This window comes from Loxodonta africana, chromosome 4 (assembly GCF_030014295.1).
Source record: "Loxodonta africana isolate mLoxAfr1 chromosome 4, mLoxAfr1.hap2, whole genome shotgun sequence".
In the NCBI taxonomy this organism is placed as follows: domain Eukaryota; kingdom Metazoa; phylum Chordata; class Mammalia; order Proboscidea; family Elephantidae; genus Loxodonta; species Loxodonta africana.
This window is the reverse complement of record NC_087345.1, coordinates 15,555,384-15,569,638: the sequence shown is the minus strand read 5'-3', so window position 1 is coordinate 15,569,638 and position 14,255 is coordinate 15,555,384.

The window sequence follows — 14,255 nt, the reverse complement described above, 5'->3', positions numbered from 1 at the left end:
TCTGAGATTTCTCTCCCTGCGGTTCCAGGTCCGGGGTTTTCAAGGATCAGGGCTGGTCAATAGGTCAAAAAATAGATAAAAAGAAATAGGCTTGGACGTCTCAAAACTGTAAATGTATGATTCAATTAATTTTAGTATATTTACTAAGTTGGACAACCATCACCACAATTTAATGTTAGAACGTTCCCATCACCCTAAAAAACAAACAAAAAAAAAGCAAACCCGTTGCCTTCTAGTCGATTCCGACTCATTACCTAAAGGGGCACGTAATATTTTGCAACTAGAATCCCTCTATTTGGAGGCCCGTTTCTCTTAGATTTGAACTTGCGCGAGAAACCTTATCTCTTATTCTTCAAATTTCCTTTTCCAGTAAGCTCGATTAATTTAACATCCAGGTGACAACCTTTGTGGGCTCCAGCATGAGTGTAATTGTTTCTTTGGCCTTTTTATGGTTACTAGTTTTGGTCTGATGTCAACTTGGATACCTTTCGCTTCAGCTGATAACTCAGTGGTGACACAAAGGTCTTTAAGCCAAATCTAAATTTTCTTTTTTTCTTACTGGGAAAACTTTTGGAGAAAGAGTTTATCTTAGAAATCAGGAATATGCTTATTTCATAAATCACGTCATTATTTGTACACAGTTATTTCCATACATTTTATTTTACTCTTTTCAAAGTGGATTATTTACCTTTTAACCAAGGTTTTGTAACTCTATTAAATAATTTAAAAAATTTCCCCTTATATGGCATCTTTTCCAAGTAGAAAACCATTAGTCCTCTGAAGAGGACTTTTTAAACCTAGCTAACTATCTGTGTAGCCCCTCGGTGGGATAAAGGGTTAATGTGCTTGGCTGCTGAGAGGTTGGAGGTTTGAGTCCACCCAGAGGTGCCTTGGAAGAAAGGCCTGGGAATCCACTTCTGGAAAATCAGCCATTGAAAACCCTGTGGAGAACGGTTCTGCTCTGACACATACGGGGTCGCCATGAGTCAGAGTCGACTGGATGGCAACCGGTTTGGTACAACCATCAGTGTCAGTGACAGACCGGAATTTATGACTAGGTGGCTGTAGAGCCATGCTTTTTTATTTTTCTCCCATTTATTCATTCAACATCTATTTATTGAGCATCTACTCTGTTGGCATTGTTCTAGCTGAGCCTGGAGAGTTTTTCTTCAAGGGCTATCACATTAAAACGTTAGTAGTTTTAGCTTGATATCTTAATTTTTTTCCCTGAATGCCTCTGAGATCTCTTAACGTAGAATCGTGTAAGCATTTTGTAGTCTCTTAAATTCAAAATGAGTATCTGGATGATAGAAATGGTTTAAGCACTTGGCTTAAGTTGGAGGTTTGAGTCCACCCAGAGATGCCTCAAAAGACAGCCCTGGCAAACTGCTTCCCCCAAAACCAGCCATTGAAAACCCTACAGAGCACAGTTCTGTTCTGACACACGTGGGGGGACCACCAGGAGCTGAGTCAACTCACGGGCAACTGGTACTGGTACTAAATTCAAAAGAGGTACTGGTTTTAAAATCCACTGACTTTGCTAGTCTTGACTTTTGTTCTTGAATGTTCTCTGGAGGTCTGAGAGCCCATCTCTGCTTCCAAAGGAAACACCTTTCCTTTGCCATCCTTGGTATGGCCACACCAACCCCCCAGGAGCAGGTGGTCGAGGAGACGCTCTCGCTTCAGCATCAGAAAGCCTGGGTCCCCCCAGGGTCCAGAATCCTCCTGAGTCCTTCATTCTTCTCTCTCAGTTCCCCATGGGGAGGAATGATTCCATTATGGAGCAAGTCAGCAGGCTGGAGTTTATATGGAAGATGCACCCATTTGAAAGAGAGCGCACTCTTGCCTACCCACCTGCACTAGGAATTCTCCTCCATCATCTCCCGCTTAGGGAGGATGGTCCAGCTAGTCCTGTTTGGGGCTTTTCCTTCCCGGAGGCTCCTGTACTCCAGCTCTGGGGAAAACTCACCCGGCAGGCCTCAGCCCTCACAGAGCAAGGAACGTTGCTCACCCCAAAGCAGATTAAAAATTGAACCTGATCAGGCGGCTCTCAAAGTAGAAATGCTTACTCCAGTGTAGGGAACTTTGAACCCCCACTGACCCATCTGCTAAAAACTCTAGTTACTTTATGGATCAGATTCTAATGACACTGGAAAAAGGCGTAAGACAGCATCAACAACAAGCCCCAAGCCTATCCCATAATTTTTCACTCTCCAAAGGCTCTGCAGAGTTCCAGCACCGTTCTTTAGCCAGAGGCAGACTGCAGAGAACCAGCTTCGTGGCGACTGCAGTAGAGGTTCCTCTTCCCTCCCTTTTTGCAGCTTGTGCCTGGGCTCAGCACAAGGGCGTCTCCTCCTGCCTTCTCCTCTGGGTTCAATTCAGCCACCCAGGCATGGCCCCATTTGTCATTGAAATGAAATCTGATTCTTAAGCCCCACTGAAATCAACTTCCTCCGATTTCGTTTTACCCCCTTGCATGTGGGACCGGAGAGATACAGCCAGATCCTGTTTGGCCAAGTGTTCCTACCTTCTAGCAAACAGGGATGTCGCACTGATTATTAATTACTAGTGCTACCAATTATTACGCAAGACAACTGACTTGAACTAGAGACTTTTTACAGGTTAGAAGTTACCTTTGTCAGATGTGGCAACAAGGCCTGAAGTCCGGCTGTCTTAGAAGTGACGTTTGCATGGGCAGTCCTGGGCTTTCTGAGGTTGCGGAGGAAGAGAGAACGTTTCTTCCTTCTGATCTTGCTAAGAGCTCTTTTACCAACTAGATGGCCTGGAGCTTTCAAGGCTAAGTGCTGGAATTCTGTCAGTTAGCACTGAGGAGGGGGGAAAAGTTAGGTCTGACAAGTCCAGAACTTTCCATACGGCCAGGAAAAGGGCAGAAAGAATGGAACACGGGGGCACATGATATGCTGCACCTCCTGTTCCCACCTCACAGGTCATGAAAGGATGAAGTAAGATAACACATACAACGTACTTGGTGTCTGGAATATAGGAAGTGCTCAATAAATGTTTGCTGTTTGCTTATGTGTGCGCAGTGCCAGGTATACAGTAGGTGCTCAATAAATCTTAATTCCCACAAAGACCAGTCTATCCTTTGTCTGGGGGGTGAGTGGTGGGTGGCTGGTGGGGTGGTGGTCAGTAGCAGGAAGTGCTGTGTAGACAGGAGGCAGCCATGGCCAAGGCTGGACCCCCCCCGCCTTTGCTCACCCCTTTTCTCATTTCATCATGAGGCAAGGAGAGTGGTGTTGACCATCCCCATTTTTCAGAAGGGGAAACTGAGGCCTTGAGAGGGTTATCGCTCACATAGGGCCCTTCCACAGCATGATGGGCCCTTGGATCTCCCACATCTCCTCCGGTTGGGGTGGGAGCAGAGAAGCTTGGGTGCTGGGAGGTGGGGGAGCAATCCCGAGGGCCCTCAGAGGGGCAGCTGCATTTGCTCATAGGAAGTCCGAGGCACCGGTGGCCTTCCAGGCCCGGGACGAGGGGCGGTTGAAGAGGCCTGGCCAAGATCAGAGTCACCTTCTCCGAGGACAGTCCAGCCCTGCCCTCAGCAGGGAGGTGAGCAGTGCCAGGCCCCCCATACACTCCCCCAAGGGGCAGGCCATGGCTTCTTCCCTCCCCCAGGGGCCTGTGGGGTCCTGGGAAGGGAGGTCCTTTATGACACAGTCTTAAGCCCGAATAATGGATGTTCAGCTACCTGCCTCCCCACGGGCCAGCAGCTCTTGGCAAAATTGTGAGGGTCCCAAATCATCCCTTTGAAGATAGCCCCTCTGTGCTGGCCGTTTCTCCAGGAGGTACCTGCCAGCCTAAGCCGTTTTCAGGAAAAGCCTTACTGATCCAGCTCTGGGGCTGTCTTTTCCAGAGTGGGAATTTGGATTTTTAAAGAAGCTCTTGGAGGACAAGGCCCAGCCCAGTGGGATGGGGTATTAGTGGTAGAAATTCAGGCACCTGATACCCCAGGTTGGAATCAATCTCTTGAGGGGTGGGGGAAGCCCAGAAAGGGAGCAGCTCTTTGCAGATCTGTTTCTGGGACTGAGAAAAGTGAATGAGAGGGAAGATGGGGCCCCTCCAAGGGGATCCCAGGGACCCTGTGTGCTTTTCCACCTACTTTAACCCAGGATGCAGTGAGGGCAAAGGCTGGCCTCTCATGGAGCCTGGATGAGACTCTGGTCCCCACCCTCCCAAACAGTGACCATCTGGGCCTGGGCCTGGAGCCTCACCCAGCCCCTCACCTCATCCTCAGGTGACCAAGCCCCCTCTGAAGCAGGCAGAACCAGCCCGGTGCAGCCCAGCAGAGGCCCCTCACGCCAGGAGCCCCGAGAGGCACCCTGAGGGGGACCGGCGGCTCCAGGCATCCTCGCAGCCCCCCAGGACAACAGCCAGGACCTCAGAGAGGGATCGGCGGACAGACAGACCTGCGGAGAGTGGCCGAGAGGGCCCAAGACAGCCTCTGGGAGGGCAGCCGAATCAAGAGGAGCCTCCAAAGTCCTGGGACCCTCACGGACACCTGGAGAGGGACCGGAGTAGCCAAGAGGAGGCTCCGGGCTGGCAAAGACTTAGGGAATCCAGCCAGGGGGCCACCAGAGCCCCTGAGGGTATATGGAGGGGCCCTCCCAGGGGGTCTGAGGAGAGCTGGGGGCAGCGGTCAGAGGCCTGGGAGGAGCCCCCCAGTAATGGGCTGCAAGAACCCCCTGAGAGGTCAGCCCAGAGGGGCTGGGGCAGCCTACAGGAGCTGTCCAGTCCCTGTCCACCAATAAGCCCCCCAGAGGACTCACGGGTAGGCCCTACAGAGTCGCAATTCTGGCAGCCTGAGACATCTAGTGCTACAGGCTGGGGGGTAGAGGGAGCATTCCCGCACCCACGCAGCCCTGAGAGCCGGCCTGAGCTCTCGTGGAGGGACCTCACAAGCCTTTTCCAGGGGCCCGGTGAGGGGGCCTGGGCCCACACAGGGGAGCTGCCGCTTGCAGCCCACTTGCCGAGGCTGGCCTGCGAAGGCCTCCTGGAGCTCCTGCAGGCTCAGCTGCCCCACAGGGACCCAGCCAGACACTGGGGTGGCCCAGCCAAGTCTTCAGGAACAGAGCTGGGTCCCCTAGGCACAAAGGGTGCCCCAGAGCCAGAGCAACACAGCCAGCCTGAAGCCCGGGCCGAGGCCACTCTAGTCAATGGTCACAGCCCTGGGCAGTGGTCCCAGAGCCTGGCCCAGCTGCCCAGTCCTACCTGCACCTCCACCCAGACCCAGTGGCCAAAGACCAAAGTGAGGAGTGGACCAGAGAGCTGGACAACGGCTGGTCTGGAAGAGCCAGGCCGGTTGGGGAGCTCCGCAGAGGGCCCCAGCTCACCAAAGCAGGAGGTAAGCCAGCCCCCCTCTGAGGGGCAGCCAGAAAATATGTCCCATTCCAGATGAGGCTCCTTGAAAAGGGCTCCCCTGTGGATGTAACTTCCTAAGGCCCTGCACACACGCCAAGGCCAGACTGGATCTTCCCTCCTTCCTGAAACCCTGCCTGACCCCAAGAGGCAGCCTAGTGATAACTAGCACCACTTTTTTGATCGTTTCACGTGCACCAAGCCCTGGTCTGAATGTCTTATGTGTATTTTCCCCATTTAATCTCCATTGCAAGGAGCCCTGGTGGCGCAGTGGGTTAAGTGCTTGCCTGCTAACTGAAAGGTTGGCAGTTCAAACCCATTCAGCAGCTCCACGGGAGAAAGACCTGGCTATCTGCTCCCTTAAAGATTACAGCCGAGAAAACCCTATGGGGGAGTTCTGCTCTGTTGCATGGGGTCACTATGAGTCAGAATTGATTGTATGGCACCTAACAACAACACAACCTCCATAGCAACCTGATGAGAAAGGCATTGTTTATTTATAGATAAACTGAGATGCAGAGAGGTTAAGCCACCTGCCCAAGATCACACAGCTAGTCAGAGCTGGAGCAGGGGTAGAGGCCAGGTCAGCTCTGTGCAAGTGATCACTCCGAGGCCTCAAGCACTCTGTTTTGGCCAGGGCCTTCTCCCTTCTGGGCCCCACAATGCCTGGCTTATGCTGTCTCTGGTGGCTGGTACCAGGCCCTGCCTGGGACTGCAGCCAATGTGGTGTATTCCAATTTCCTCAAGGGCCAAGACAGCCTCACTTCCGCCTCCTGTCCCCTGCAGCTCCTTGCTTCCGCCTCCTGTCCCCTGCAGCTCCTTGCTTCCGCCTCCTGTCCCCTGCAGCTCCTTAATGGCACAGAGAAAAAAAAACCCACCGCCGTCGATTCCGACTCATAGCAACCCTATAGGACAGAGTAGAACTGCCTCATAGAGTTCCAAGAAGTGCCTGGTAGATTCGAACCGCCAACCGTTTAGTTAGCAGCCATAGCTCTTAACTACTACACAGCCAGGGTTTTCAGCACAGAGAGGGGGCTATACAAATGCCCCCTGGGCTAAGTGGGCCACTGAGACAGGCTGTTCCAGCGAAGGCACAGGGCAGAGTCGGCCCAGGGCCTGGCACAGAGTGGATGGTTGCCAAGCCCTTGCCCCTGCCTCCTCAGCACAGTGGGGGAACCTCTGGCCAGGAGGCAATATCCCCAGGTCAGTGGTACTTGGGTGATGCCTCAGAACTCAGAGCAGCTCTCTGAAAGGGTGGGGTGGGGCCCAGCCTCACTGGGACACAGCACGTGATGTTGGACACCTGCCTCTTTTGGCCTCAGTCTCCCTCTGTAAGATAGGACCATCTGCTTCCCTGACAGGCCCCAGGGAGGTGACGCAAAGGTGCCTCTTTGTTCACCCAAAGTCCTCATCTCCTCAATGCCCAGTCTAATGCCACCTGCTCCTCAGATGACAAGAGCCTCCAGGCATCAGGGTGTACTGTGTGCCAGGACTGGGGCTTTGCCATACGTGCCTCATATGGAAATGAGGTAGTTACCATTATCGTCATTTTCTAGATGAGGAAACTGAGGCTCAGACTCACTAGACATCCGTTAGTTCTGAGAAATGAGATGACAGCGCTGACTCCAAAGCCCCTGCTTTTAACCCCCACATTCTGAAGCCCTGGATCCCACGACAGGATTGGAGAACACTCCCCTCCCCTACATTACCCGTTGTCGTTGAGTCGATTCTGACCTATAGGACAGAGCAGAACTGCCCCACAGGGTTTCCAAGGCTGTAATCTTTATGGAAGCAGACTTCCACATCTTTTTCCTGTGGAGCGGCTGGTGGGTTCGAAACACCAACCTTTCAGTTAGCAGCCGAGCATGTAACCAGTGCACCACCAGGGCTCCTTCCTCCTACCTGTCCTGTGGCTCTTCTCACCTTAGCCTCTGATCAGTTCAGAGCACAGATACAGGAGACACAAGGAGATGCAGGGCAGAACCAGCATGGTCCTGCTCTGCAGTTGCTGGCAGGCTTGTTGAGGAGGCAGGTGGGCCACAAACAGCTCAGGGAGGGCACGAGGCTATGTTCTATGGACGCTGGAAAGCCACAGACTGGCCTCAGGAAAAGGAGGGGACTAGAGAGACTCTTCAGCTGAAGTTACTCCATGGGGGTCCAGGGAACCCTGGGAGTTTAGGAGCTGGTGACTGGGAAGGGGTGGGAACACCAGGTGCTTAAGGGCATTTCACAGATGACAAAACGGAGGCTGAACCAAAACACAAGGCAAACTGCAGCTGGCGTTCTCCAGGTCCTGGCCAGACTCCAGCTGCTTACCCTCTGGGAACATCCTTGGCATGGTATTCAAGGCCTTCTACTGCCCTTTCACCCAGCTTTGCCCTTTAGTTCTGCCTAGCTGGCTGCAGGGCTCCGTCTGGCTGCAGGGCTCCGTGCGCCCATCTCCCTGCCTTTGCACGTGCTGTTCTCACTGCCTAGGATGCTCTTCCCCTCCCTTCACCCACCCAACTCCTATTCACCGTTCAAGTCTTAGATCAGGTGTCCCTGTCTAAGAAGACTTCCCTGAATGCTCACCCTACCCCAGGCTGGTGATGTTCTCCCTCTGGGCTTGGCGATTCTGCTTCCCTCCATCTGCTCACACTGGGATGTCATTTTCCCATAAGAAACATGAGCTCCATGGGGGCAGGGGCTGTGCCCACTGTGTGACTACTTTGGTCCGGGGCCTGGCACAGAGGAAGGGCTCAGTTCAGGGCATGTTAATCAGTGAACAGGTGGATGCTTGGGTGCAAGCAAGAAGCAGATGAAGGGTGGGTGGGTCAGTGGGTTGGTGATGGATGATGGATTTGGATGAATGATGAATGGATTACGGATGGGCGGATGATTGATAGATTGGTGATTAATGGATGATGGACAGATGTTAGATGTTGGATAGATGGTTATTGCTTAGATGATGGATGGGTTGATAATGATGAACAAATGGATGGATTAACATTGGGTGGAATATAGAAGTATGAAAGTTGCATGGATGGATAAATGTTGGAAGGATGGGTAGATGGATGATAGATGAGTGGATGTTGGATGGATGGAAGAAGGACACATGGATACTGGATAAACAGATGATAAATAGAGGATGGATGTATGAATGGTGATAGATGATGAATGTTGGATAGATGGGTGGGTGGATGAATGTGGGATGGATGTTGACTGGTTGGATGGATGCATGGGTCTACTGAAGCCTGGATGTCGGATGGATGTTAGCTGGATGGATGATGAATTGATGAGAATGTAGCTAGATGGATAGACCTGGGCTAAGCTGTGTCCTTTCTTATCTCCAGTTCCAATCAGAGGAGCCTGAAGAGTCAGAACGAAGCAGAGGCCAAGACTCACTGACTGACCAAAAGCAGGCAGACTCGGTAGTTGGGGCATGGGCATGCGCGGAGGGGAAGGGAAAGGAAATCAGGTTGGAGGTGGGGTGAGTTCCTCAGATGAGCTCTGGAGTCATCCAGACCAAGGATGGCTCTGCCACGGGGTCATCTGTGTGCATGGTGAGGCCTTGAGAAGAGGGGCTGCTCAGCAGATCAGATCCACCTTCTGGTTTGGGGGCCTAGGTGGCCAGATGATCCTTGGAGACAGAACCTCAGGGCTCTATCTCTAACTTGCCGAGCTACACTAAGAAGGTCACTGTCTTTCCCTGGCCTTTGACCCCTGGCTGCCAAATGATGATTTGGCCCAAATGGTCTCTGAGGACACAGTCCTTCCGATTCTGGAGGGCTAGGCCAGGCCAGGAGAAACAGTAGGGCTTCCAGGAGCCAGAGCCAGAAAAGCATCCAAAAGGGCTGAGGAAGTGCCAGGCCCGGGCTGTGTGCAGGAGGTGGGACCCACTGAGGCTGCTCCGAGGCCTGGCTGCAGCTGGGCCACACTGGCTCTGCTCCTCCCCACCCAGGACCTGCCAAACAGACTGTTCTCATCACTCTCAGCCTCCAGAGAGGTGAGGTCAGAGCTGAGGGCTGCGGGCCACGGGAAGCAGGGGAGACCCAAACAGGCTATTTGGGGCTGTGTTTTCCTTGTCTTGCTATACCCCGTGCCACCTCCTGAAACCAGGTATGATGGGGCAAGCATCTGTCAGGAGGCCTGGAGCCCTCGTCTAGCCCTGTCTAACCCTGAGTCAGAGCTGTCCAGAGAGGAAATGGGACAGGGAGCTGCCCCAGGTCACACAGCCAGCCCATGGCTGGGCTCAAATTTGAATCCAGGGCTTGGGACTCCAGCCAGTGTTCTCTCTGCTCCCTACCACCCTGCTTCCTGGCTCTGCCCTGCCCCTTGCTCAGTGGTCGGTCTTCCCATCTGTGAAATGGGAAAGGGATCAGGGACTCTGATCGCTAACATGGCTCCTAGCCCTCAGGGCCTCTGGCAACTTTGCTTTTCGTTTTTCTGGGTTATTTCTTCACACTTCCTGGAGCCGGAGTTTTGTGAACAAAGAGGAAATAGCCACACAGGGGTCCCCCTCTGGTCTCCACAAAAACAGGCTGATGCCAGCAACACAGAAAGCCTCTCAATCCTCCCTCCCCGCAGGCAGCCTCGATGGGCAGAATTGATAACTGCACCATTCACTCATTCATTCATTCATTCATTCATTCATTCATTCACGTACATACACTTAATGTACAGCTTTGGTGTGCCTGGCTATGGTCAGAAGTGAGTTGAATGCTACCACGGAACTAAGTCTAGGGGGATGGTTACATATCGGGTGGTCAGGGCTGTAATGGAGGATGTGGTGGTAGGGTGGCGGGGCATGCCTTCCCCCAAAGCCCTCCCCAACCTATGCTAGATGCTTCAAGTTCCGCCTGCAGACCATCTCCGGATTCCTTTTTGTCTTAGCTCTGTCTGCTCTGTGACTTTGGGAAACCCTCTGCTTTGCTGGGGCCTCAGTTTCCTTCCCGAGATGACGCCAAGGTGCTTTGCCAGGGGTGGCTCTAGGAGTCCGTGACTTACTTCTTTCTTTAAAGCAGGGGTCACAAACCTACTACCCTCAAGGCCAGACAGGCAGCAGAGGTGAGTGGAGGCGCCTATGTGAGCCCTTGGCTTCCATGCGGAAGATGGGCCTAGAGTTTCCACACCTTTAGATATTTCCAGAGAAGCTGGAAATACGTATTTGTATGTGAAATCTCTTGGTTATTGAACATTTGAACCTAATTCATAACCACTTGAAAACCCCATGGGGCCGGAGCACGCGCCACTGTGGTCCGTACTCCCGTCCCCTTTGCAACCTATGTCTTGACTTCAGGATGGTGGCAGCGCACAGCCCTCAGGGGTTCAGCCTGAGGAGCCCTGTCAGTCAAGCTCAGTGTCAGAGGAGTTAACAAGCTCTTTTCTTGGCAGCTGGGGAGAGGAGAAAGATGATGGTCAAGGCAGAGTGGGCAGGGGAGGCTGCAGCCAGGGGCACCCCCATCCCAACACTGGACCCTGTTTGACAGGCAGACAAGAGGCCAGCAGAGGGCAAGGCTGGGAGCCCACTTAAGGGCCGACTGGTGACCTCATGGCGGATGCCTGGGGACCGGCTTACGCTGTTCAATCCGTTCCTGCTGTCCCTGGGGGTCCTCAAGTGGCAAAGGGTAGGCTGGCTCCAGGGTGGGTGTGAGGGGCAAGGGGGTAGAGTGGGGGAGGGAAGGGAGGAGGTTGGTGTTAGGTAGAGAAGGGAGCCTGAGGAACTGAGAAGGAGGGATTCGGGGATCCCCCCCATCCCACCAGAAAGGAAGATGGAAGTCAAGCTCCTAAGCTCCCTGTAGTCCCTGCAAGAGAGAGGGTCTTCCCACTTCCACAGCAGGGCTGGGGGCTGTTTTCAGCTTTAGGGTGTGGGGGGATGGAAAAACCCACACAGCTGAACAGGCCCCATCAGCAACTTACTTCTCACCAGCCCCTGGGCCAAGGGGAGCCAGATGCGGGTGAGGGGAGGGAGGAGCTGTAAGGGGCTCTGGGATTGCACAGTGTCTCAGACCTGGGCCTGGGCCAGTTTGGTAAACATCTGGTGTTACGTAACCGTTGCCTGCCCAGAGAGTGCTGTAAACACTCAGGCCTCAGGTCCAGAATTGCCTCAAGGGTAGGGAGAGAAGGGGCCTAGCCATCTCCAGGGGCCACAGGCTGGCTTTTGGGTTCTCTGTTCTCAGCAATGGGCTGACTCCTGTACTCACTATGGTTGGCTCTGCGTTCAGCACTAGGCTGAGCACCTTAGAGACAAAACCAAAAAGAGACGGTTGCTGTAGAGTTGATTCCAACTCATAGCGACCCCTACAGGACAGAGTAGAACTGTCCTATAGAGTTTCCAAGAAGCAGGTGGTAGATTTGAACGATCGACCTTTTGGTTAGCAGCCCAGCTCTCAACCACTGTGCCACCAGGGCTCCCCTTAGAGACAATATACCCATTTTACAGATTAAAGGACTGGGGCTCAGGGAGGTGAGATGCTGTCTCAGGTCACACAACTGGGGTGTTCAGGAACACCCCCCCGCCTTGCTGCAAAGTAAATGATAGGAGGGATGTCAAAAAAAGCCCCCTCCAAACTCAAACTTCGTTCGCCACCTGCTTCATAATTTCCTCTTGCTCTTCAGAGGGTAAGGGTGATCAGGTAAACATGGTTATCTGGGCAGGGTGGGACATGGAGCCCTAGATGGAATTACCTTATCAGACTAACTAAAGGTCACCAACACACAGCAGGCCTGGCAGGAGGGGCAGGTAAGTCTCTGGGTGGAGGGAAGGGGGAGAGAAGCGGGGAAAAGGACTCAGGGATCGTGAAGGTGTTCAGCATTTATCAAGCACCTATTGTGTGCCCAGTTCTGTGCTCAGTGCCTGGCATGCCCAATACAACTCGTATTGTCCCTTTTATAGATGAGGACATGAAACTCAGAGGGGAAAAGTCACTTGTTCCATGTTCCAGGTCACAGAGGGGGTGAGGGGGCAGAGCTGAAATGCAAACCCTGCCCTGGCTGACCTCAGAGCCAGGAGTTCTCAATCTCCTCAGCTCTCTTCAAGCCCTCCTTGCAGCCCTGAGAGTCTCCCCATTTGACCAATGTGGCAACTGAGGCTTGGTGAGTTGGCTGCAGCCATATTTTCATCTGGGAATGAGGAAAATCAGGGGCTGAGGGATGGAAATTTTGTAGGCTGGAGAAAAAGTAAAATTGCCCGAGGTCAAGAGCCAGAAGGCCAATCTGAATTCCACCCTGGCCACTAGGTGTGTTTGGGCCATTGCCTCCCCTCTCTACCTCACCTTATTATCCTCAGTAGACATGGTTTGAGACTGGCTAACCCCAAAGTTTGGTGGCTCTGGTCTTTGCCAGTTTGCTAACTCACTCCTGGGTCCCCTAGGCTGTGCCATCTCTGGCCTGTGGGGCTAGTTGTACATTCATTCATTCATTCAGCCGCTTACTGAGGGCCTACTGTGGGCCAGGACCCATGTGGGCCAATGGCCCTGGGCTGGTCTCTGAGATACAGACAAAACACAGTCCATCCTTGGCTGCAGGAGCTCATACTGCAGTGAGGGCACTGGCATGTAACTGCTTAGAGCACAGCATGGTCATCACTTTAGTGGGGAATGTACGGATACAGGGAGCACTAGACAAGGAGTCTGATGCAGGGAGCACTGAACAATGAGTCTGATGCAGGGAGCAAGGAACAAGGAGTCAGATGCAGGGAGCACCAGGCAAGGAGTCAGATGCAGGGGAGCAATAGACAAGGAATCAGAAGCAAGGAGTACTGCACAAGGAGTCAGATACAGGGGAGAACTAGACAAGGTAGTAGATGCAGGGAGCACTACTCAAGAAGTTTCTAAGTATGCTGGGGGCACTTTGGCTTCCTTTGGACTGGGACTTGAAGCTTGAAGAGGAATTTTCCAGGCAAACAAATATTTGGAGGAAGGGGAGGAGGGAGAGAGAGAGAGAGAAAGTGTGTGTGTGTGTTGTGGGGCACAGAGGACAGGAAGGGAAGTGTTCCAGACATGGCAGAGAACAACACGTGCAGTCAGGGAGGTACAGGAAGACCTTACTGAGGACTTCTCAGCCATCCAGCATTGTGCATCCCTAGGCTGTAAGGTGTGTGTGTGTGATGGCGAACAGGCAGGCGGAGGCCAGATTCTCATGGACGAGAACGGACAGCTGATGGATTAGCACTGGAGAATTACTGAAGAACCTCGAGCAAGGGAGCACTGTGGTCACTGGTTGAGGGTGCTAGAAGGGGAGTCCCAAAGCCTGAAAACCAATGAGGAGCTGGTGTTCTCAGGCGCCCAGGCCACTGGGCCATGTGGTGGTGGCAGGTGAGGTCTTCTATTTGTTCACTCATTCTCCTAAGGACCAGGTGCCTGATTGAGATGCAGAAGGGTGGAAAACTCAGCACAAGATGCTACAGAGCCAGTGTCTAGAGGAAGATGGACTTAACCTTGGCATCATTCCTCAGGGTAGAGAGACTCCCACTGGGAAATGCAGGCACAGGACTTCAGTGACCTGAGTCTCCATTTCTTTATCTGTGAAATGGGGATAATAATTATAGCAATGATAGCAATAAATTTTGAGTCCCAAACTGAGATGACAAAATAGCTGAAATGACAATTATTCCAATCCCCTCTGCCCTCTCACTCAAGGGTATTTTGCCTTAATTAACACTTACTCCTTCCAGCAACCCCATGAGGTTTCACAGAGGGGGAAGTTGAGGCACAGGTTAAGTACCTTGCTCAAAGTAGCACAGTGAAAGAAACAAGGTTTGAATCACTGTGTGATTTGAATCACACATGCATTTAGCAACAAACTCCACTGCCTCACGGCTTAGATGATCTAAAGGTCTCTTACAAACTGCTAAGTGCTCTGTGAAGGAATGACGAACCTGTGTATTTCCATACTCAAGA